Source organism: Loxodonta africana, chromosome 15, assembly GCF_030014295.1.
Source record: "Loxodonta africana isolate mLoxAfr1 chromosome 15, mLoxAfr1.hap2, whole genome shotgun sequence".
Taxonomy (NCBI): Eukaryota; Metazoa; Chordata; class Mammalia; order Proboscidea; family Elephantidae; genus Loxodonta; species Loxodonta africana.
Genome location: NC_087356.1, coordinates 63,471,529 through 63,497,497, shown reverse-complemented (window position 1 = coordinate 63,497,497; position 25,969 = coordinate 63,471,529). Strand labels below are relative to the sequence as shown.

The 25,969-nt window shown below is 38.2% G+C and overlaps 2 pseudogenes; both read right to left on the bottom strand.

Annotated features, from left to right (window-relative positions):
- Nucleotides 1–8,955: 8,955 nt before the first annotated feature.
- LOC100667739 (olfactory receptor 143-like) lies at nucleotides 8,956–11,126 on the bottom strand (annotated as a pseudogene).
- An 8,311-nt stretch (nucleotides 11,127–19,437) lies between these two features.
- Nucleotides 19,438–22,958, bottom strand: LOC100666597 (olfactory receptor 8B3-like; annotated as a pseudogene).
- Between the last annotated feature and the right edge of the window lie 3,011 nt (nucleotides 22,959–25,969).

The window sequence follows — 25,969 nt, the reverse complement described above, 5'->3', positions numbered from 1 at the left end:
CTCTTTGAAATCTTCCGTTCAACTCTTGTATTCATTATTTCTCCTTTTCACTTTGCCTGCTCTAAGTTCAAGAACAAGTTTCAGAGTCTCTTCTGACATCCTTTTTGGTCTTCTCTTTCTTGCCTGTCTTTTTAATGACCTCTTGTTTTCTTCATGTATGATGCCCTTGATGTCATTCCACATCTCTGTCTGGTCTTCGATCATTAGTGTTCAATGCATCAAATCTATTCTTGAGATGGTCTCTATACTGAAGGTAATACTTTGTCTCTTGTGAACTTGTTCTAATTTTCTTTGGTTTCAACTTGAACTTGCATGTGAGTAAATGAAAGTCTTTTCCACAATATGCCCCTGGTCATATCTTTGGCATTAACGATTGGTGCATAAATTGGAATAATAGTCATATTAACTGCTCTTCCTTGTGGACGTACATTATTCTATTACTGACAGTGTTGTACTTCAGGAAAGATATTGAAATGCTCTTCTTCACAATGGCTGCAGTGACATTCCTTTTCAATTTGTCATTCCCAGGATAGTCGACCTTATGATTATCTGAATTAAAATGGCCAATACCAGTTCATTTCAGCTCACTAATGCATAAGATATCGATCATTAGCAGTTCATTTCCTTTTTGATGACTTCCAATTTTCCTATATTCATACTTCATACATTGTATGTTCCTATTGTTAATGAATGTTTGCAGTTGTTTCTTTTCATTTTGTGTCATGCCACATTACCAAATGAAGAATCCTAAATCCTGACTCCATCCACTTGATTAAGGTCTACTCAACTTTGATGAATAAAAAAGACCAAAGAAGAAGTGATGCCTTTGAATTGTGATTTTGGCAAAGAATATAGAATATGCCATGGACTGTCAAAAGAATGAGCAAATCTGTCTTAGAAGAAATACAACCAGAATGTTACTAGAAGCAAGGATGGCAAAACTATGTCTTACATACTCTGGACATGTATCAGTCCTTGGAGATGGGCATCGTGCTTGGTGAAGTAGAGTCAGTGAAAAAGAGAAAGACCCTCAACAAGATGGATTGACAGAGGGGCTAAAACAACCAGGTCAAGCATAACAATTTTGAGGATGGCACAGGCCCGGGCAGTGTTTCCTTCTGCTGTACATAGGGTAGCTATGAGTTGAACCAACTCCACAACACCTAATAACAACAACAACATACATAAAGAACTTGAAAGATTCCACAAGAAAATTACTGGAACTAATAGAAAGATTCAGCAGAGAAGCAGGATACAAGACCTACATGCAAAAATCAGTTGGATTCCTATGCACCAACAAATAGAACTTTTAAAAGGAAATCAGGAAACAATACCATTTATAAAAAAAAAAAAAAATTTTTTTTTTTTTATATAGTAGCCCCTAAAAAGTTAAAAACAATCAGGAATAAATCTAATCAGAGACATAAAAACTAAACCCACTGCTGTTGAGTAGATTCTGACTCACAGCGACCTTCTTGGGTTTCCGAGGCTGTAAATCTTTACAGAAGCAGACTTTCTCCCATGGGAGGCTGGTGGATTAAAATCACTGGTATTTTGCTTAGCAGTCCATCACATTAACCAAAATGCCACCAGGGCTCCTTAGAGATACAAAAGACATATACAAAGGAAAATGTAAAACACTATTGCAAGAAATTAAAGGTGATCTACCTACATAAATAGAAAAACATACCATGCTCATGGACAGGTAGACTCAAGATTGTGAAAATGTCAATTCTACCCAAAGATATTTACAGATATAAAGCAATTCTGATCCAAGTACCAAGAACATTTTTTAATGAGATGGAAAAAATGATCACCAACTTTATATCTAAAGGAAAGAGGCCCCAGATAAGCAAAGCATTACAGAAGAAAAAGAGCACAGATAGTGGCCTCACACTACTTGCTCTTACAACCTACTATATAGCCACAGTAGTCAAAAACCCTGGTATGGTACAACAAACACATAGACCAATGAAACGGAATCAAGATGTAAATACATCCACCTATGATCAGCTGATTTTTGACAAGCAAACAAAATCCATTAAATGGGGAAAAGACAGTCTTTTTAAGGAACTGCAGTGGCAAAACTGGATGTCTGTCTGTTAAAAAAAAAAAAAAAGGAACAAGATCTATATCTGTCCCGTACACAAAAACAAACTCAAAATGGATCAAAGACCTAAGCATAAAACCTAAAATGATAAAGATCATGGAAGAAAAAATAAGAACAATGCTAGGGGCCCCAAAACATGACCTAAGTAGAATACAAACTACCAATGCACAAACAGCAGAAGATAAACTAGATAACTTGAAGTTCCTAAAAATTGAACACTTATGCTCACCAAAAGAATTCAACAAAAGAGTAAATAGAGAACCCACAGACAGGGAAGAAAATTTTGGCTATGACATATTAGACAAGGGTCTAATCTTTAAAATCTATAGACTGCTTCCACACCTAAACAACAAAATGACAAATAATACAATTAAGAAAATGGGCAAAGGATATGGACAGATGCTTCACCAAAGAAGATATTCAGACAGCTAAAAGGCATGTTAGGATATGCTCAAAATCATTAGCCATTAGAGAAATACAAAACAAAATTACAATGAAATACCATCTCACCCGACATTACTGACACTAATTAAAAAAATAAATGAATAACAAATGTTGGAGAGGTTGCTGGGAGATTGGAACTCTTATGCATTGCTGGTGAGAATGCAAAATGCAGCCACTATGGAAAACAATATGGCTCTCCTTAAAAAGCTAGAAATAGGAATACCATATGAGCCAGCAATTCCACTCCTAGGAATATATCCTAGAGAAATAAAAGCTGTCGTGTGAATACACTTATGCACATCCACGTTCATAGCAGTGTTGTTCACAACAGCAAAAAGATGGAAAAAAGTGCCCATCAACAGATGAATGGATAAATAAGCTATGATATACACAATGAAATAGAACACGATAAAAATGATGAATCTGGGAAACATCTCACAACATACATAAATCTGGAGGGCATTATGCTGAGTGAAATAAGTCAGTCACCAAAGGACAAATATTGTATGAACTTCTGTTATGAAAACCCAAGAAAACTTTTATACAGAGAGGGGAAAAAAAAATCACCTTTGATGGTCACAAGGGAGAAGAAGGGTGGAAAGGAGAAATCAATAAGTAGATAGCAGACAAGTGTTAACTTTTGTGAAGGGAAAGACAACACAGAATATAGGGAAAGTCAGCACAACTTGACCAAGGCAAACACTTTGAGGGACCGAGTTGCTGGGGCTGAGGGCTGGGTACCATGGTCTTGGGGGACATCCAGGTCAATTGGTATAAATACCGCCTAAGGAAAATGTTCTACATCCTACTTTGGTGAGTAGCATAGGGGATCTTAAAAGTCTGCGAGCTGTCATCCAAGATGCATGTATTGGTCCCACCCAGAGCAAAGGTGAATGAAGAAAACCAAAGACATGAGGAAAATATTAGTCCAAAGGACTGTTAGACCACATGAACACAGCCCCCACCAGCCTGAGCTCAGAAGAACTAGCAGATGCCCGGGTACCACCAGCAACAGCTCTAACAGGGATCACCATAAAGGGTCCCAGATGGAGCAGGGGAAAATTGTAGAACAAAATTCGAATTCACAAAAAGACTCCAGACTTACTGGTCTGACAGAAACTGGAAGAACCCCTGAGACTGCGGTCCATGGACAACCAGCTAACACAGAACTGAAATCACTCCCAAGTCCACCTTTCATCCAAGGCTTAGATAAACAAACAATAACACAAGTGAGGAGACCAAATGGGCAACACCTGCCCCAAAACAAGAAGAGGAGGGAGGAAGGGACAGGAAAATTTGACAAATGGACACAGAGAACCCAGGGTGGAAAGTGAAAAGGGAAGGGTGCTGACACAATGCTGGGATTGCAACCAATGTTACAAAACAATTTATGTGTAAATTTATGAATGAATGAGAAACTAAAACTGTAAACTTTCACCTAAAACACAATAACATTTAAAAAATACATGTGAACTTTAAAAAACAAGCACTTTACAGAAAATGTCAAACCCAACAATTTTAAGCTTTCTATTTGGCCAGACACTTCAGTGAATATAGACAAAAGAACAGAAGCAGATAGGAGGTATTCAGATTCTGCTTGAAAAATAAATTTCTAAACAAAATTATGACCATGGGATAAGTATTAAATAAATACCTGATGTTTTGCTTTCATAGTATTAATTTTAATTAGATTTAAGTGACGTTCTTAATTAGCATAGTTATATTACAAAGCTATTCTTATAAAACAACATTTCCAACCTTTTCAAAACTCATATGCCCTTCAATAAACTCAAATAAAACAGTGATACTGAATTACATCCCCTGACATAGACGTGTCCTCTGGGTGTCATGACCTCATGGAAAATAGTTATGAAGAGCAGACAGTTTATCTTCTGTATAACTTACAACACAAGAAGATTTTGTGGAGTTTTATTTTCTATTGTTCTTTTTTCTGTTTCCAAATTTAAAATGATAGCATAATACCTAGTAGGCTTTTTAAAGTACATATAAACCCCAAAACCAAACCCATTGCCATCAAGTTGATTTTGACGCATAGCTACCCTATAGAGCTGCCCATAGTGTTTCCAAGGCCGAAATCTTTATGGAGGGAAATTGCCACATCTTATCCCTCAGAGCAGCGGGTAGGTTTGAATTGCCACCCTTTCAGTTAGCAGCCGAGAACTTATAAGTATATATACTATATGGAAATTAGGACTCCACAGGGAGTACCGTCCCCAAAATCCTCAGACTAAGCATCACAGGAAAAGATTGCTATTATTAGTATATATATACATATATAAACCCACACCCAGTGCCGTCGAGTCCATTCCGACTCAATATAAAAACATGTAATGTAATTACACACACAGATATATATATTTTTTTCTATATATATGTATACTGGTAAAATATTTATTGCAATCTATCTAGGTCCATGTACATTTCTCTAGTTTGACATCACAGCCTCATTGATGATCTCTCTGCTACCAGCATCTTGCCTGATGACATCACTTCTATTACCACTTCCACTTTTTTTTTTTATATTTATTGTGTTTTTGGTGAAAGTTTACACAGAAATTTGGTTATTTAACAATTTCTATACATATTGTTCAGTGACATTGCTTACATCCTTCACAATACATCAGTGTTCTTCTTATTCCATTTTGGCTGTTCTGTTTCCAATAATCTAGCTCCCCTTTACTCCCTTGCCTTCTCATCTTTTGTCTAGAATAAATGTTAACCATTTGGTTTCATTTAGATTATTATTTTGAGGAGCACAGTACTTACAAGTGCTGTCTTAGTTATATGGTGCTGCTATAACATAAATACTACAATTGGAGAGCTTTAACAAAGAGAAATCCAATCTCTCACAGTCCAGAAGACTAGGAGGACAAACTCAGGGTGCCACCCCCAAGAGAGGGCTTTTTCCCTCCGTTGGCTCTAGGGAAAGTTTCTTGTCATCAATATTCCCCTGCTCTAGCAGATTCTCAGTGCAGGGACCCCAGGTCCACAGGAAGCAAGCTATTGGCTCTACTTTCTTGGTAGAATGAGGTCACTTGTCTCTCGGCTTGCTTGCTCTTTTATATCTCAAAAGGGATACAGTTAAGACACAACCTAATCTTGTAGATTGAGTCTTGCCTCATTAACAAACTGCTTCTAATTTTACCTCATTAATATCATAGAGGTTTGGACCAGTCTGTGATTTGGCTTAAAGGTGACCTCTGGGAGTGGTTTGAGTTTCCAGTTTAAAAAGCATCTTAGGGTGATAGTCTTGGGGGTTCATCTAGTCTTTTCTGGTCTAGTATGTCTGGCTATTTTTTAGAAATTTCATTCTTGTTCTACATTTTTCTCCCATTCTGTTTGGGACCATCTATTCAGTCCCTGGTCGGAACACTTGGTAGTGGTAGCTGGGAAACATCTAGTTCTGCTCTCCAGGTAGGTAGTATAACTATTCGTGTAGACTATTGTTTCTGTAGTTTCTTCTTTGAGCCTTTGGTTTTTTTCATTCTCTTTAGTGTTGGGGTGGTAGAGACAAATCGTTGTATCTCAGATGGCTGCTTACAATCCTCTAAGACTCCAGATGCTACTAACCAAACTAGGATGTAGAATATTGTCTTTATGAATTATATTATGCCCAATGACTTAGTTGCTCCATGAGATTATGGTCCCAAACCTGCAAACCTAGTAGACCAGTCAAATGAGGTGTTTGGTTGTGTCTGCTAACTCTCTGTAGCTGGGCCCACATGTGCTTTACTTTATACTTTTATTTTTGTTTTGTACAAATGGTGCTGGAAAAACAGGATGTTAATCTGCAAAAAAAAAAAAAAAAAAACTGGACCCATACCACACAACATGCAAAAAAACTAATTCACAATGGATGAAAGACCTAAATATAAAACCAAAAACTATGACAAGCATAGAAGAAAAATATAGGAACAATGGTAGAGGCCTTAATACATGGCATTAACAGGATACAAACCATAACTATCAACACAAAACTCCAGAAAATAATGTAGATAACTGGGATCTTCTAAAAATTAAACACATGCTCATCAAAAGACTTTACTAAAAGAGTAAAAAGAGAACCTACACACTGGAAAAAATATATATATTGGCTATGACAACTCTGACAAATGTCTAATCTCTAAAACCTACAGGAAAACACAACACCTTTACAACAAAAAAAACAAATAATCCAAGTAAATAATGGGCAAAAGGTATGAACAGAGATTTCACCAAGGAAGACATTCAAACACCTAACAGACACAGGAGGAAATGCTCAAGATCTCTAGCCATGACAGAAAGTCAAATTTAAACCACAATGAGATACCATCTCACCCTGAATTTCCTGGCATGAATCAAAAAAAAGACAAAATAAAAAATGTTGGAGAGGCTGTGGGAAGATTGGGACTCTTATGCACTGCTGGTGGGAATGCAAAATGATACAACCATTTTGGAAAATGATATGGTGCTCTTAAAAAGCTAGAAATAGAAATACAATATGATACAGGAATCCCACTCCTAGAAATATGTCCTAGAGAAATAAGAGCCATCACACCTATACTCATATGCACACCCATGTTCATTGCAGCACTGTTTACACTAGCAAAAAGATGGAAACAACCTAGGTACCCATCAACAGATGAATGGATAAACAAACTGTGGTATATACATCCAATGGAATACTACCCAACCAAAAAGAACAATGATGAATCCAGGAAACATCTCACGATATGCGTGAATCTGGAGGGCATTATGCTGAGTGAAATAAGTCAATCACAAAAGGACAAATATTGTCTAAGACCACTGCTATAAAATCTCATAAAAAGAAATAATCTTTGATGGTTCTGAGGGATAAAAGAGGTGGGGATAGAAAAACACTAAGTAGACAATAGATAAGTGGTAACTTTGGTGAAGGGTAAGACAGTACACAATATTGGGGAAGTCAGCACAATTTGTCCAAGGCAAGGTCAGGAAAGCTCCACAGACACATCCAAACTCCCTGAGAAAAAGAATGACTGGGCTGAGGGCTGTGGGGACCATGGTCTCGGGAAACATCTAGCTCAATTGGTAGCATAGTTTACAAAGAAAATGTTCTACATTCTACTTTGGTGAGTAGCTTCTGGGGTCTTAAAAGTTTGTGAGTGGGCATCTAAGACACTCCATTGGTCTCCTCCTGTCTGCAGCAAGAGAGAATGAAGAAAACCAAAAACACGAGAGAAAGATTAGCCCAAGTGACTAAGAGACCACAAGTACTACAGCCTCCACCAGACTGAGCCCAGCAGAACTAGATGGTGCCCCGATATCATCACTGACTGCTCTGACAGGGATCAAAATAGCGGGTCCTGGACAGAGGTGGAGAAAAGTGTAGAAAAAAATTCTAACTCACAAAAAAAGACCATACTTACTGGTCTTACAGAGACTGGAGAATGGTCACTGGACACCCTTTTAGCTCAGTAATGAAGTCACTCCTGAAGTTCACCCTTCAGCTAAAATTAGACAGGCCCATAAAACAAAAAGTGACTAAATGGGCACACCAGCCCAGGGCCAAGGACAAGAAGGCAGGAGTTGCCAAGAAAGCTGGTAATAGGGAACCCAAGGTCAAGAAGGGGAGAGTGTTGACAGGTCATGGGCTTGATAACCAATGTCACAAAATGATATGTGTACTAATTGTTTAATGAGAAGCTAGTTTGTTCTGTTAATCCTCATCTGAATTATAATAATAAAAATCTTATTTTACAAATTTCCATAAAAATTGTTTGTTGACGTTAGTTACATTATCATAACTTGTCAGCATTCTCTTTAACTGCGTCTATACCTTTCTATTCATGCTCAAGCTCTCATCTTTACTATGTTCTGTGCTCACTACTTCCACGCTCTGAACACATTTCCTATCACTGAAAGTAACAACTAAGTTCAGGTGTTCTTAGCCCTACCCTGTCTTCTCCCTGGTAAGCACCAATTAATATTGGCCTCTGTATATTTATCTGTTCTTGTCTTCTTCAATATTTGTCCTTATATACCTGACTTCTTTCACTTTGCATTATGCCCTCCAACCACCTCCACGTTCAAGCTCATTCTTTCACATTCCTGCTGTTCCTTCTTAGGATAAACAGTGGGTTCAAACACTGGGCTCCACAACATTAGCTGTGTGACCCTGAGCCGGTCATATAACCATTTCCTCAAGTGGAGGACAGGACAAGGAGACGTATGTTTCAATAGGGTTGGTAAAGAATACAAGACACAAATAGACCACAGATTTAATTTTTTATTCTAAAAGAAAAGGGAGAGGTCAAAGGTAAATATTGAAAGGATAAATTCTAATATGAGAAGGCTTTTGCTATAATATTTTTGTATGTTTTTTTCACAAGAGGAAAAAGGACTTCTTTTGTAAAGGGTATGCTTGTTACACAGCTGAGCAAACAAAGAAACTTCATATTATACTTGGCACTCTGTTCTGTAGCCAAGAATATTGCTGTGTAATTTTAATCATAATCTACACTGATCCCAGAATACTTGAGGATAGCAAGATAAATATATAATGTGGAAAATAACATTTGTTCCACCAATACAAGTCAGGGACAATTTCAATTCTATTATGACAACAGATCATTTAACCAAAATCCATTGCCATTGAGTTGATTCCAACTCATAGAGAACCCTATAGGACAGAGTAGAACTGCCCCATATGGTTTCTAAGGAGCGCCTGGTGGATTCGAACTGCCAACCTTCTGGTTAGCACACATAGCTCTTAACCACTATGCTACCAGGATTTCTGATCATTTAACCAATGCAAAAAAAAAAAAGGGGATTTAAAAGAACTTCCTATAATTTTTGGTACAGGTGTGGTTTGTGCAAGGTGGCTACACGTGGTGACCCTCAGTTATCCTTGCACACTCTCATGGATAACAGAACTGGGATTAACAAGGTATCCAGTAACATTACAGATGTGAGCTGAAAGTCCAGAACAGAAATTATTACTAAAAGAATGCTGAAAAATTCTGAAAATTTTTACAGCTGAACCATGCCCACAGTTTTTGTCACCTCCTTCTCTGTCTTAATGCAATCCTAAGTAATAAAACCCTTGAAACAGGAAAGGCAATACAAATGTTTCAGAGAAAGAAAGAAAGAAATGCATGGGTCACACAGTATCTCATTCTACAGTCCACATTACATGGGAAAGACACACACACACGTAAATATTAGGCAGTTTTATCTTTACACAGAAAGGAAATCAGTCAAGTGCCTCCAACTCATAAGAGGAATAACAATCAGATTGGGCAACCTTGGGACTGGGGTAACCCTGGAGTCCAAGAATAGGTAAACATGGTTTTGGTTTATGGTGAGAAAAGACATTAGAGTAAAAACCCCTCCAAGAATACTTTAGAAAAAAAGATGAAGAGAAGAAAAAGACAAAGAGGAGGAAGAGGATAAGGAGAAGGGGGCAAAAAATAGCAACAGAGGCAGGGACTAAAGCAGCACTTCTTCTTGAGCTCAGTTTGTAATCCTCTTCAGAGTTTTCTTCAGAGCAAGTTTGACATCCTTGTTTCTGAGGCTATAGATGAGGGGATTCACATGGGCACCACACTGGTATAAAACACTGAGAAAATTTTTCCCTGGTCCACAGACCTAGAAGATGATGGCTTGACATGAGTGAGCATTCCAAATCCATAGAATAGACCAACAGTTATTATGTGGGAGCCACAGGTGCTGAAGGCTTTGGGCCAACTCTTAGATACTGACATGTGAAGAACATTGAAAAGAATTAAAGCATAAGAGAAAAAGATAATGAGGCTAGATGCTATGACAGCTGTGCTTACAACAATGGAAACCACAAGCTGATTCACATAAGGGCTGCTGCAGGAGAGTTGGAGAAGGAGGAAAATGTCACACAGGTAATGGTTGATGATGTTGGAGTCACAAAAGATCAACCTGATCATACACCATGTGTGCACCATGGCACCAGTAAACCCCATCATATATAAACCAGAAATCAGTAGGGAACAGACCTTAGGGGACATGGTGAGCGTGTACAGCAGGGGATTGCAGATGGCCACATAGCGATCATAGGCCATGGCTGTCAACACATAGCACTCAGGGTTGACAAAGAAACAAAAGAAAAATAGGTGAGTCATGCATCCTGCAAAGGAGATGATGTTCCTCTCTGAAATAAAGCTCATCAGCATTTTGGAGGTAAAGACAAACGAATAGCAGAGACCAATGAAGGACAGATTGAAGAGGAAAAAGTACATGGGGGTGTGAAGGTGAGAATTCAGGCAAGTCAGATTGATTAAGCTTAAATTCCACATCACAGTGGCCACATAGTTCACCAACAACAGAAAAAGCAGGGGCAGCTGGAGCTCAGGTTGGTCTGTTAATCCCATAAGGATAAACTCAATCACTGAAGAGTCATTTTTCATAGCCATTCACTTCACTAGTGTGATCTGTAGGAACAGAGGTAGAAGGTGATATTAGCAATGAACTCTTGTTCTCTGTCTCCAGAGGGAGAGCTGGAGCTGCTGGTTTACAAGCTAAGAATTGTCCAGAGGTACCGCAAGGCATTTCAGAAGCATGATTCTTTATGGTACAGAGATATACAATATGGGTAAAATGGAGGGGAAAATGGGCAGCTTCCCCATTTTCCCCTCCATTTTACCCATATTGTATATCTCTGTACCATAAAGAATGCTGGTAGACCCCCGATGTCCCTGCACATGATTTCTTCTTTTCTACCCAGTGGTATGCTGCAGGTCCTTCCTTCTAAGTGTTAGAGCTGAATGGGACAATAAGAATGGTGTTTCCCTGCAACCTTTGATTTATGTATTTCAGGGCTTGAAAGGAAATTATCAAGACAGAGGTGATTCAACACTCACCTCCCTTTTCCTGCAGGCTTCACTGCTGCTAGGCCTCCCTTCCAACTGCCTGAGGGGAACAAAATTTGATGATAAAGGAGACATAGTCATGAGCTCAGTCCTCAGTCTGTGACATGCTAGAAGAGAGATTCTAGGGTATTCTTCACAATTTCTACTTGAGAATTGGCTCAGAAGCTGCTCTTCACTTGAAAGGAGAAAAACAACCTTAAATGAGCCTACAAAACAATTATCTGGCTGAAATTGGAATGTATTGAATGCCCTGTAGTTCTTGAGTAATGGATGAGTAGAGCAGAAATTATTCTCTCTCTCTCATGATTTCCTGCCAAGTTTGATGAGCCTCTTGAGGGCAGAAATTACTGAGCCTGTGTTTGCATTCTGTGTTATACAACTAATATTGCATCCTTTGAGACTCAAGGTTCTACTCAGTTTATAATTTCACACCAGGAATTCCAAATCCCAAGTTCAGGGAAATGAGTAGCCTCCTTGTCACTTCCCTGATTAACCTCTGGAGTCTATACCCAAACCCAATGCTGTTGAGTTGATTCCGACTCATAGCGACCCTATATACACAGCTCTTAAAAAGGAAGAGGCATTGTCCCTTGCCATCCATACAAGCCGGTAGGGTTTCATTAGTAAAATATTAAAACAGTGCTTTAACACTGTGTGTTGTGAATTTCACCTCAATAAAGGGATGTTGTAGCAAGATGGTTAACAGAGTGGGCTCTCAAGTCAGACAGTTTAAACCCAGGGTTCTCCACTTCCTAACTGTAATAGGTATTTTAGACAAGTGATTTAACTTCTCAGACCCTTGTATCCTCATTGGGGATTAAATGAGTTAATTCACATAAAGTGTTAGAATTGTGCCTGGCACATACAAAGAGCCTACTAATTGTTAGCACCTTCCCTTTCCCCTTATCCAGCATATTTATAGCACAAGGTTCTCGACCTTGCCACAATTGACACTTTGGACCTGATAATTCTTTCTTGTGGGGAGCTGCTCTCAGTATTTAAGGATGGACAGCACCTCTGGCCCCTAGTCGTTATATACCAGTAGTACCCCTTTCCCAGTTACAAAGACCAACTGTATTCTCACCTCAGGTCACATCCTCTATTATAAAAAGTGAATAATCTTATATCACACTCACAGCAACACCTATTAGGACGATTTTTCTCTCTCTACTATTTTTCATGGACATTCTTGAATATCTTTCACCTTACACCCACATATAGCATAATTCATGCATAAACCATGCTCAGGACATCTCCTGCTCCTTTAATGGGCACAGACCAACACAGATAGGGCCATAACTACCAGCAAGAAAAGGAGGCTGGTGAAACAGTGTTTGGTGACCTTTGTGTCTGGGGTACCTGTTCATGCAACCTACTGGTGCCCTCTTGCTATGTTGGAATTGAACCCACAGGTACTATTTCCATCTACTGGTCCCATATAACTTGTGACATGGCAATCTGACAGAACCCAGCTTCTAATGGGCAGATCCAGATATGTTCTCGGTTAGGGTCTTGTGGTTTAAAACGCCTAAATCCACCAGGGTCCAAAAGCATACAATAAGTTGTTTCTTAAAAGGCATATAATTTTCCAATGTGGGTGGGATGGCCTTGACTCAGAGTCCCACGGGCCTGCGTAGTGATCCTCTCACTGGGACTTGCCAGAAAATCCACACTCCATCTTTTCCCATTGCTAACAATTTTGAAAGCATATTGTCTGCTGGATTTTATGACACAAGTACAGGGCTGTAGAGCTGCCTGCTGCAGAACCTCTTTTCTACTCTGAGCCCCACTCATATGAACTGACTTCAATGTCACCCAGTGTATCAGTCAGAGCAGTATTCCTAAGAGTAGAATATGTTGCCTCCCTAATCCTTCTTTGTGACAGAGAATGCAACAATTTCTCTTTACTTTGGAAGGGATATCCAGCATGCTTCGAACTACAGGACATACAGGTTTAAGTGAAATGGCAGGTTCCTGAATTTTCGTAGGGTTTACTTTCCATTTCCTGGAGTGCATAAGTGTTACCATTGCTTCCAACATACTAGCAATGTCTTGTTTATAGTACCTAATCAGAAATATGACATCGGTGCAAAAGATCAATGTTATGTTTGGTAGGATGGTTTGGATCTCTTCAGAATATCTCACGACAGCGGAAGAGGAGATAGCATATCCCAAGAAAAAGTATAAACATCTAATATTACCTGTTCCACTTGAATGCAAACTCATTCTGATTCTGTTTTCTGATTAGAATAGAAAAGAATGCTTTTGTCAAATGTTTCATTTCATAATATGTATCTAAAAAATATATACATAATATATATAATAAATATATATATATTATATATAATATATATCTAGACCCTTATTAATCTGTTCTGGCAATGATGATGTGGTTGCTACAGCAGTTGTTCACAATGAACACACTATCATGTTCATAAGCATTGTTGAGTTTCTATTTATGAAGATGGAAAATATGATAATGGATGTTGGTGATGGTTACACAACATGATTGATGTAACTGGTTTCATTGAATTGTACAAGTGAAAAAATGTTGAATTTGCAAATGTTGTGTTACCTGTATTTGAAAAATAATAAAAATATTTTTTAAAGTTAACATTACCTAAATGATATATTTTATAAGCTAAGAAGAGCACACTTCTTTGATATTCTTACCAAAATGCATAATTTGATATTAGTTATGAGATAACTTCAGAAAAATCCAATCGAAGAGACATTCCACAAACATTATTGTTGAGAATTCTTTGAGTCAATGTCATCCAAACACAGACAGACAAACCAAATCAAACAGGAGAAAAGTAAAAAGACATACATCTAAATACAATGCGTGGTCTTCGGTTGCCTTGTGGATCAAAATTTTCAGTGGTTGCCAAGGGTGGAAGGTAGGAGGAAAGAGGGAGTCTAGCTTAGTGTGTGATGAGCTTTTGTTAAGGGCAATGGAAATATTTGGAAGCAGACACTGGTGATGGCTGCACAACACGATGAATGTCATTGATGTCACTGAATTCACTGTAAAAATGTCACTGTATGAAATACTTAAATGACAAATGTTTTGTTTTGTAGATAAAAAAAAATTGCTCTCTAGTTGATTCCAACTCATAGTGATCCTATAGGACACCATAAAACTGCCCATTGGTTTCCAGTGAGTGGCTAGTGCATTCCACCTGCCAACCGTTAATGTTAGCCACTGAGCTCTTAAACACTGTGTACCAGGGCTCCTTTATACATATGCTTACTACAATAAAAAAATGAGAAAAAAAATTAAAAGGCTAATATTGGAACAGTTGGTGATGTTTAATAAGATTTGTATATTACTTACTACCATTATATAATATTTTGATTTTGATAATGTTAATGTGGTTTTGAGAATGGGAATTCCAGAACACTTAATTGGGGTCTTGAGGAACCTTTACATAGATCAAGAGGCAGTTGTTCGGAGAGAACAACGGGATACTGATTGGTTAAAGTCAGGAAAGCTGTGTGTCAGGGTTGTATTCTTTCACCATACCTATTTAATCTGTATGCTGAACAAATAATACAAGAAGCTGGACTATATGAAGAAGAATGGGGCATCAGGATTGGAGGAAGACTCATTAGCAACCTGCATTATGCAGATGGCACAACCTTGCTTGCTGAAACTGAAGAGGACTTGAAGCACTTACTAATGAAGATCAAAGACCACAGCCTTCGGTATGGATTACACTTCAACATAAAGAAAACAAAAATTGTCACAACTGGACCAATGAGCAACATCATGATAAATGGAGAAAAGATTGAAGTTGTCAAGGATTTCATTTTACTTGGATCCACAATCAACAGCCATGGAAGCAGCAGTCAAGAAATCAAAAGACGCATTGCATTGGGCAAATTTGCTGCAAAGAGCCTCTTCAAAGTGTTGAAGAGCAAAGATGTCACCCTGAAGACTAAGGTGTGCCTGACCCAGGCCATGGTATTTTCAATCACATCCTATGCATGTGAAAGCTGGACAATGAATGAAGAAGACCGAAGAAGAGTTGATACCTTTGAATTGTGGTGTTGGCGAAGAATATTGAATATACCATGGACTGACAAAAGAACGAACAAATCTGTCTTGGAAGAAGTGTGGCCAGAATGCTCCTTAGAGGCAGGGATGGTGAGACTGCGACTTACATGCTTTGGACATGTTGTCAGGAGGGATCAGTCCCTGGAGTAGGACACCATGCTTGGCAGAGGACAGGGTCAGCGGAAAAGAGCAAGACAAGGTGGATTAACACAGTGGCTGCAACAATGAGCTCAAGCATCACAACGATTGTAAGGATGGCGCAGGACCAGGCAGTGTTTCGTTCTGTTGTGCATAGAGTCGCTCTGAGTTGGAACCAAGTCAACAACACCTAACAACAACAATGTGGTTTTGTAAGCAGTTGAGTGAATACTATAGAGAAATCCAGTAAAATTATCTTCCAATTATTTTGTAAAATAAAATGTTTAAAGGAAATTAAAATAAGAAATTGTAATGGCTTTATTTTCATACCATTTTAAAGAGCATGAAAGAAAAGCAAACCTCAAGGTTAATTTATTATTATTATTAATTTATTTTCTTAATTATTATCTATATACTCAATTTATTACTACTGTTGATGAAACAAGAAAATTCTACTCAACAAGTGATTCTTCACCTTCCAATATTTCACATACTTTCAGTATACAAAATGGGAAATAAAGGAATTAGAGGACAGTCTCTATGCTAAAAATGATTATTACCTTACTAGTGATACAAGGTTTAAGTAAGGGCAAAAAAAGTTTCTGGGAACTTATGCTATTAATATTAATATACATTTTTTTCATGATGAGCCTCATTGGATTATTATAACAATATCCAGAACGTTTCATATAACCTAATATCCTTTAAGTGATAAATAAAAATTCACAGTAAGAACTACTTACGTTTTTTCAAAATATTTGCTGTCATTTTGTTGTTGTTGTTAGGTGCCATCTAGCCCGTTCCGATTCACAGCGACCCAATATACCACAGAATGAAAAACTGCCTGATCCTGCGTTATCCTTATAATCATTGGTATGCTTGAGCCCGTTGAGGCAGCCACTGTGTCAATCCATCTCTTTGAGGGTTTCCCTCTTTTCCGCTGACCCTGTACTTTACCAAGCATGATATGCTTCTCCAGGGACTGATACCTCCTGACAATATGTGCAAAAAATGTAAGACTCAGTCTCACCATCCTTACTTCTAAGGAGCATTCTGGTTGTACTTCTTCCAAGACAGATTTGTTCCTTCTTTTGGCAGTCTATGATATATTCAATGCTCTCCACCAACACCACAATTCAAAAGTGTCAGTTCTTCTTTGGTCTTCCTCATTCATTGTCCAGCTTTCACATGCACATGATGTGACTGAAAATAACATGGCTTAGGTCAGGCACACCTTAGTCTTCAAGGTGACATCTTTGCTTTTCAGCACCTTAAAGAGGTCCTGGGCAGAAGATTCCCCCAATGCAATGCATCTTTTGAATTTCTGACTGCTGCTTCCATGGATGTTGATTGTGGATCCAAGTAAAATGAAATCTTTGACGACTTTAAACTTTTCTCTGTTTATCATGATGTTGCTCATTGTTTCAGTTGTGAGGATTTTTGTTTTCTTTATGGTGAGGTGTAATCCATACTGAAGGCTGTGGTCTTTGATCTTCATCAGTAAGTGCCTCAAGTCCCCTTCACTTTCAGCAAGCAAGGTTGTATCATCTGCATAGCACAGGTTGTTAATCAGTCTTCCATTCCTGATGCACCATTCTTCTTCACACTGTCCAGCTTCTCAGATTACTTGCTCAGAAAACAGATTGAATAAGTATGGTGAAAGGATACCACCCTGATGCACACCTTTCCTGACTTTAAACCACTCAGTATCCCCTTGTTTGTCTGAACAACTGTCTCTTTCTCTATGTACAGCTTCCTCATGAGCACAATTAAGTGTTCTGGAATTCCCGTTCTTTGCAATGTTATTCAAATATGTTATGATCCACACAGTCGAATGCCTTTGCATAGTCAATAAAATGCAGGTAAATGTCTTTCCGGTATTCTCTGCTTTCAGCCAGGATCAGCAATGATATTCCTGGTTCAACCTCCTCTTCTGAATCTGGCCTGAATTTCTGGCAGTTTCCTCTTGACATAATATTGCAGCCGCTTTTGAATGGTCTTCAGCACAATTTTGCTTGTGTGTGATAGTAACGACATTGTCCAATAATTTCCGTATTCTATTGGATCACCTTTCTTGGGAATAGGCATAAATATGGATCTCTTCCAGTCATTTGGTCAGGCGTCTCCCAAATTTCTTGGCATAGACAAGTGAGCACTTCCAGCGATGCTTCCGTTTGTAGAAACATCTCTGTTGATATTCTGTCAATTCCTGGAGACTTGTTTTTCGCCAATGCCTTCAGTGCAGCTTGGACTTCTTCCTTCAGTACCATCGGTTCCTGATCATATGCTACCTCTTGAAATGCTTGAATGTCGACAAATTCTTTTTGGTCTAATGACTCCCTATATTCCTTCCATCTTCTTTTGATGTTTCCTGCGTCATCTAATATTTTCCCCATAAAATCCTTCACTACTGCAACATGAGGCTTGAATTTTTTCTTCAGGTTTTTCAGCTTGAGAAACACTGAGCGTTTTCTTCCCTTTTGGTTTTCTACGTCTGACTCTTTGTACTTGTCATTATAATACTTTACTTTATCTTCTTGAGCAGTCTTTGATATCTTCTGTTCAGTTCTTTTACTTCATCATTTCTTCCTTTGGCTTTAGCTTCTTGATGTTCAAGAGCAAGTTTCAGAGTCTCCTCTGACATCCATTTGGTCTTTTCTTTCTTTCCTGTCTTTTCAATAACCTTTTGCTTTCTTCATGTGTGATGTCTTTGATGTCATTCCATAACTCGTCTGTTCTTCAGTCATTAGTGTTCAATATGTCAAATCTATTCTTGAGATGGTCTCTAAACTCAGGTGAGATATATTCAAGGTCTTGTTTTGGATCTCATGGACTTGCTCTGATTTTCTTCCGTTTCAACTTGAACTTGCATATGAGCAATTGATTGTTCTACAGTTGGACTCTGGCCTTGCTCTGATTGATGATATTGTGCTTTTCCATAGTCTCTTTCCACAGAGGTAGTCAATCTGATTCCTGTGTATTCTGTCTGGAGAAGTCCATGTGTACAGTCACAGTTTATGTTGGTGAAAAACAGTACTTGCACTAAAGAAGTCATTGGTCTTGTAAAATTCTATCATTCAGTCTCCAGCGTTGTTTCTATCACCAAGATCATATTTTCCAACTACCAATACTTCATTGTTTCCAACTTTTGCTTTCCAATGACCAGTAATTATCAATGCCTCCTGATTGCATGTTCAATCAATTTCAGGATGCAGAAGCTGATAAAAATCTTCAGTTTCTTCATCTTTGGCTTTACTGATTGGTGCATAAATTTGAATAATAATCATATTAACTCGTCTTCCTTACATGCATATGGATAGTATCCTATCACTGACAGCATCGAACTTCAGGATAGATCTTGAAATGTTCTTTTTGATGATGAATTCAACACCATTCCTCCTCAAGTTGTCATATTTTGCATAGTAGGCTCTATGATTGTCTGATTCAAAACAGCCAATACCAATCCATTTCGGCCCACTAATGCCTAGGATATCGATGTTTATGCATTCCATTTCATTTTTGACGATTTCCAATTTTCCTAGATTCAGACTTCATGCATTGGTGGTTCTGATTATTAATGGATTTTTAAGCTGTTTTTCTCATTTTGAGTCATGCCACATCAGCAAATGAAGGTCCCAAAAGCTTTGCTCCAACCATGTCATTGAGGTTGACTCTACTTAGAGGAGGCAGGTCTTCCCCAGTCATCTTTTGAGTGCCTTCCAACTGGGGGGGGGTGCTTATCTTCTGGTACTATATCAGACAGTGTTTCCTTGTTATTCATAAGGTTTTCACTGGTTATTTTTTTTCAGAAGTAGACTTCCAGTCCTTTATTCTAGTCTGTCTTAGTCTGGAAGCTTAGCTGAAGCCTATCCTCCATGGTGACCTTGCTGATGTTTGAATACCGGTGGCATAACTTCCAGCATCACAGCAACACTCAAGCCCCCACAATATGACAAACTGACAGACACATGGCAGCCTAATTATTAAGTGGCATAATAAGGTGCTCAGTGTGTCTGTTCTAACTCCTAGTTCATTGCATAGTGCCTGGGGTCTTAAAATCTTGCAAACAGCTGTATAAGTCACAGCAATTGACCTCTATTCACCGGGCACAATAGAGGAAGGATGTGAGTCAGAAATAAAAGGAAGATATGGAATAGGTGTTAAGAGTTCGGTGGCTAACCAAAAGGTCAGCAGTTCAAACCCACCAGGTGATCCTTGGAAACTCTATGGGGCAGTTCTACTCTGTCCCATAGGGTTGCTATGAGTTGGAATCAACTCAAAAGCAATGGATTTGTGTTTTTGTTTTTTTATGGACTATCTGGTTAATTGCCTTCATGAAGAACTGCATTCTTTGCCATTAGACCAGAAGTGCTGGATGGTGCCTGGTTACCATTACTGAAAAGCTTAAATATTCTACAGGATACTGATCAAAAAGGGGAAAATGCAGAATAGAATATCCAATTCTTATGGACTCTAGATTTTCTGAAGCCATGGAAGGTGGATAAGCCCCTGAAACTATTGCCCTGAGATAATCTTTAAAACTTAAAACAAAAATATCTCCTGAATTCATCTTAAAACCAAACATTTTAGCTTAACATTTTAGATCCTGCCTTGAGCATCACGCTTTTTTAAGATCTATATGCAATCAAATTGACAACAGCAACTTGAAAGATTAGATAGGGACCATAGAGGAAGTATGCATATATTAATGAGGGAGGAACAACTCAGAAAAGGAGGGCAAGAATTGTTGCACAACTAGAAGAATGGAGTCAATGTTAGTAAATTGTACATGTAGGTTTTTGTTGAATTGGGGTGTGTTTTGCTGTATATATTCTCAACAACCAGAAAATAAATAAAATATACATAAAAAATAAACTGAGGGAAGCATTTATTTTGAGTTATAATTCCTATATCAGCTGCAATTTGAGTTTTGTACAGTTTGAAATCCACGTGGACATAACACATCAAATCCACAAAAACAGGTATGATTTAGTTGTTCCCAGGTAATCGTGCTCTCTGAATTTAAACTTTCTTTAATATGAAATAACCTCAGCCCTCATTCTACCCAGAAAAATTCCGTGATCTCCATAATATTTCCAGGAGCTTCCAGAAGAAATAGGGTAGAGACTTCCATTTTCTCATATTTTGCTTTCTAAATTTCTGCTTCCTAACTACAGTTTCAATCACCACTCACTATTTTATCTCCTGAAGTTGCAGTACTCTCGATACCTGATTCCCCACATATTTGGCTACACCTTTGCCTCCTTTATTCCCCAAAACAAAACTAATGGCGTATGGCCACTGTGCATCAAAAGCTTTATCAAAACTTTTTGTACAGCATAGGTGAATTGCAGTACTCGATAAAATGGGATACAAGAAAGAGTGAAATCAGTATCTGAAGCCTCATGGAGCATTTCCCACACTGTGTCTCCTGTTCCTGGTCTAATGACATGTTTCTGGACTCCTTTCTCTCCCATGTCCTGTATTCTCTGAAATAAAAACACTTGCAAATATTTCAAATTCACTTTATCTTATTTTTCAAAATAAAATCAGTGTCTGTTTGGGTCATTCATCTCCCAACTATATTAGCCCAATAGGCATCCTCTTGCCAACAAAAAGAACCATCAAAATGTTTCCCTAAGAAATAAAAAAGCTCTACTCACCCTGAGAGAAAGTTATGTATCTTCCTGGAAAAAAGCAGAGTCAACTTTCAAGATAGACATATTTTCTCATATTTCATGTTTACTGAAATTTTTTAAAAAGCAGAAACAAAGGGTATTAGAAACTAGGCTTGAAATCAGTAGGCTAAGACTTTAGTCTCAGCTTTTTCATTAAGAAGTTTTGTGACTTTCATTAACCCCACGAAGCTTCAGTTTCCCATCCATACAATAATTATAGGATCAATTATGTGTTTGTTTGGGTGCAAACAAATCAAATATGTTTCCATCAAGTTGATTCCAACTTATACTGACCTTATAGGACTAAGTAGAATGGACCCATAGAGTTTCCAAAGAGCACCTGGTGGATTCAAACTGCTGAACTTTTGGTTCGTAGCCATAGCACTTAACCACTACACCACCAGGGCTTGGTATAAAAAGAAAAAAAAACTTTTAGGAAGGTGAATATCTAAACTCTTTGTCAAAAAAAGATTGGTGCATAGTGTTTATACCTGCAGATACTAGATAATGTTCATGGAACATTTGTGACATATGAAGTGTATATGTTCCTGCCCAGTGGAGGACAGAAAATCAGGAGCAGAAAGAGTATCTGACTCATGCATCCAATGGAGCATTACGAGTACCTAATAAGAGATCTCCACCACAATGGTATAATGTCACACTAAAATTACTTTATTGGATCATTAACAAAACCATTAATATTTTTCCAAGAGAGAGAAAAAAAACTTCAAATTTGCAATGAAAAATACAGTGATAATCAACACCTTCCTTAATGTTATTCTTAAACAAAAGGAAAAGTGAATATTAGAAGAAATTTTACAAATGTTGAACAAGAGAAGGCCAACTCAAAAAAAAAAGTAGAAATAAATTATTGAAAAAAGACAAACACTACTCACCAAGGTAAGACAGAAATAGGATAAGAAGACCACCATCAAAAATACTGAAATTAAACACACAGAGCCTTCCTGCCCTCTAACTACCTGCACAAAGGGATAATATTTTTTATCGCAACATGTTAATACTCAGAGTTCTCCTCAGGGCAAGGTTAACATCTTTGTTTCTAAAGCTGTAGATTAAGGGGTTCCTCATGGGAACCACATTGGTCTAAAACACAGAAGAGATTTTTTTCCTCACGCATAGACCCTGCAGAAGATGGTTTGAAGTACATGAATGCACCTGATCCAAGGAACAGAGAAACAGCAATTATGTGGGAACTGCAGGTACTGAAGGCTTTGGACCTGCCTTCAGTAGAACTGATGTGGAGGATACTAGAGAGAATGAAACCATAGGAGATAAAGATGGTAAGACTGGACAAAATAATGTTGATGTCCGCCACAATAAAAACCACCAGCTCATTGACATAGGTGCTAATGCAGGACAGCTGGAGCAGAGGGTGAAACTCACAAAAGTAGTGGTTGATGGTGTTGGCATCACAGAATGCCAGTCACAGCATGCATCCAGTGTGAGCCATAGCACCAGAAAAGGCTAACAAGTATGATCCAAAAATAAAGTTAAAACACATTTTAGGGGACGTTGCAATGTTATACAAAAGTGGATTACAGATGGCCACATAGCGATCATAGGTCATTGATGTCAACACATAGCCTTCAGAAGTGACAAAAAAAAAAAAAGGAAAAAGTAGAGCTGGGTCACACACACCTTTTAGGAGATAATATTCTTCTTTGATATGAAGTTCATTATCATTTTTGGTGTAAACACAGAAGAATAACAGAGGTCTATAAAAAAAAAGGACATGTTAAAGAGGAAAAATTATATGGGGGTGTGAAGGTGAGAAATCAGCCCAATCAGAGTTATCAAGCCCAAGTTTCCCGACACAGTGATTACATACATTCCTAGAAACAGGAAGAACAAAGGGAGTTGGAGATCTGGTTGGTCTGTTAACCCCATCAGAATGAATTCAGTCACGAAAGAACCATTTCCAGTAGCCATTTTTCTATAGGATTGTCTGTGGGGACAAGAGGAAGGAGTTACATTAGATGGCAATGCAGAACTTCCTACAATATCTCCTCCACCATGAGTGGGGTATATGCTGAGAATGTTTGAGACTAACCCAGCTACCACCCATATAATTGGCCTTTACTGGTAACAAGACACAGAGTGACACTGATCTCCTGTTATTAGAATCTTTGTAAGCTAAAAATGGCAAAGACTACCTCCAACTTTGTCTACACACAGAATGTCAGTGTTGCCTTATCTAACATGACAGCTGGAATTACCAAGGAATAAAGAAAAAAGATGACCAAGACAGTATTGCCTGTTTCTCATCTCATTATTTCTTCACTCACTTGAGCCCTCCCCTCACCAGTAAAATTGGAGGCAGAAGCCCTAGGAACCTGGTGCTGCCTTCAGATGCAAATTAGATGCCCTCAGAATGGGAACCATGAACATTGTTTCTAATTCAAAACTAAGGAACCAGAGTCTAGGAGAGGTTCTGTAACTAGTCCCTGTCACAGAGTAAAAGTCACAAATCCAGAAAAATGAGAGTTTCCTCGTGGAAGAAGAAATTTACTGAGACAGAATCCACTGTAGCCCTAATGTCTGAACATTATGTGCTCCCCGCTCAGTCAGAATCTTCCAATTACTGTTGGACTATACCAAATGGCAAAGAAAGGGCATATGGTAGATCCCAGCATTTTCTTTCAAAACAAGTGGGACATTAATATGAAAGGCATCGAAAAACTCACCTCTTTAAACCGAAATATATATGTGTTTCTTTATTGATTTTTTCCTTACTCCTGTGGTCCTAGAATGGACATTTCAACCTCTGAGGCTTTGCTTCCTTTGATTTTAACAGGACGTTGCACTGGGTTAATTTCTGAAAGGCCTTAAAATCTTTTTGAGCTAAAGATGATATATTCTGATTTTATTATTGAGCATTCTCAAGCAACAAGGAAAAAATCATTGTTATTATCACCATTTCCACTCAATGAAACATAGATGATTTAGCGTGAGTTACTGATGTAATGCACTTGATTACACACAGGTTAGAACTAGCTCAGGCTCTTCCCCAGGGAATAGATTCTACCTGTAAAGGGAAAAGGGAGAGTGTGTTTACACCCTGGACCATGGTCTGTCTTTACTTCCTGAGGGATCAGTGTTTACTCAAGTTTTCCACTCACTCAAGGGATTACACATCCCTCAGTACAGAGCCTAAAAGAAACTCTCATATCCTTATCATCTTCTTCTCTGAAGGGAAATCTATTGTATTCTTTTCTTTCCTCTTCTTCCCAAATCCTAAAGGGAGATTTTGACACAAGGTTTCTTCCTCCAGATTTCTTTACTGCATAATATTAAATATACAGGATTGCAGCACCTGACTTCAGTTATTTTTTCCTGGGTTGTGTCTAAATCAGTTTTTATTCTGTTGCCCCTCTTGTAAAGTTGTTACTGTAACACTTGCCTCACATTTTTACCTGAAAGTCCTGCTGATCCTTAAACATTTCAGTAACTGAGTTCACCAGTCTCTCCTCATCATAATATTTAACAGTGTGGGCTATGGAGTGAGAAGGCACATGTATGAATCCCATCTCCACATCTACTAATTATCACACCTTGGGCAGGTGACTTAAACTCTCTGTGCCTCAGGTTCACCACTGATAAAATAGGGCTGGTAATAATAGCATCTCTCTCATTGCGTTGTTGTGAAAATTAAATGAACTAGTATAAGCAAAATGCTCAGAACAGTGCCTGCCTCATGCTAAATGTCTGCTGTCAATTTTTATGCTCTCATAGCTCCTGGGAGAGTCTCCATCATAACACTCATCAGATATATTTTTCCTCGTTTGTTTATTTCCATGTTCCCCTGTAAACTACAATCTCTATAGGGAAAAAGATCACTTTTGTCTTGTTTACTACTTTGCTTTGGGGGCTAAGAATGGTGCAGATTATATAACAGGCACTCAGTAAATATTAGTGGAGATTAAGTTGTTTTCTGGTTAAAACCTTCAAAATATTTTCCACATTTCTCACCTGCCAAGTAGGAGAGTCTACTATAACAATGAACTCCATGTCTTTCCCATAGTCACTCCCCATGTTCAGGCACTTCCTTCAGTTGAAACTGAACTCTGCTACTGAATTGCATAGTCCCTAATTGTTATTCTAGCATATTCCCACACACATCACTAGTTTAGCCACATCCCTCCTAAAAAAATTCATTGTGGTCAGGTCGATTCTGACTCATAGCAAAAACCTCTAGGCACAGTAGAACTGCCCCATAAGATTTTCAAGGAGCGACTGCTGGTTACAATCTGCCAACCTTTTGATTAGCAGCCTGACTGCTTAACCACTGCACCGCCAGGGCTCGTAGTCACCTGCACTGCTGCCAAAATAATCTCTAAATGCACAACTCTGTCTCACCCTAGCTCAGGAAATTCCAAAAGTTCTCCATTATCTCTGGGAATATGAGTCTGTGTAATAAACATGTTAGTCTTCAAAACTAGGATTCAGCCTTGGCAAAGGTTGAAAGTGAAATCAAGTCTAGTTATGCTTGATGAGAAGCCAAGAGAGAAATATTCTGATTGATTTAAGTGTTTTTAGCATATTAAGTGTTGTGCAAACTTAATTTAATTAAGTGTTAAATACAAAAAATTAGTTAGGAAAATAAACTTATTATGCAGCATCTTGAATAAGGAGTATG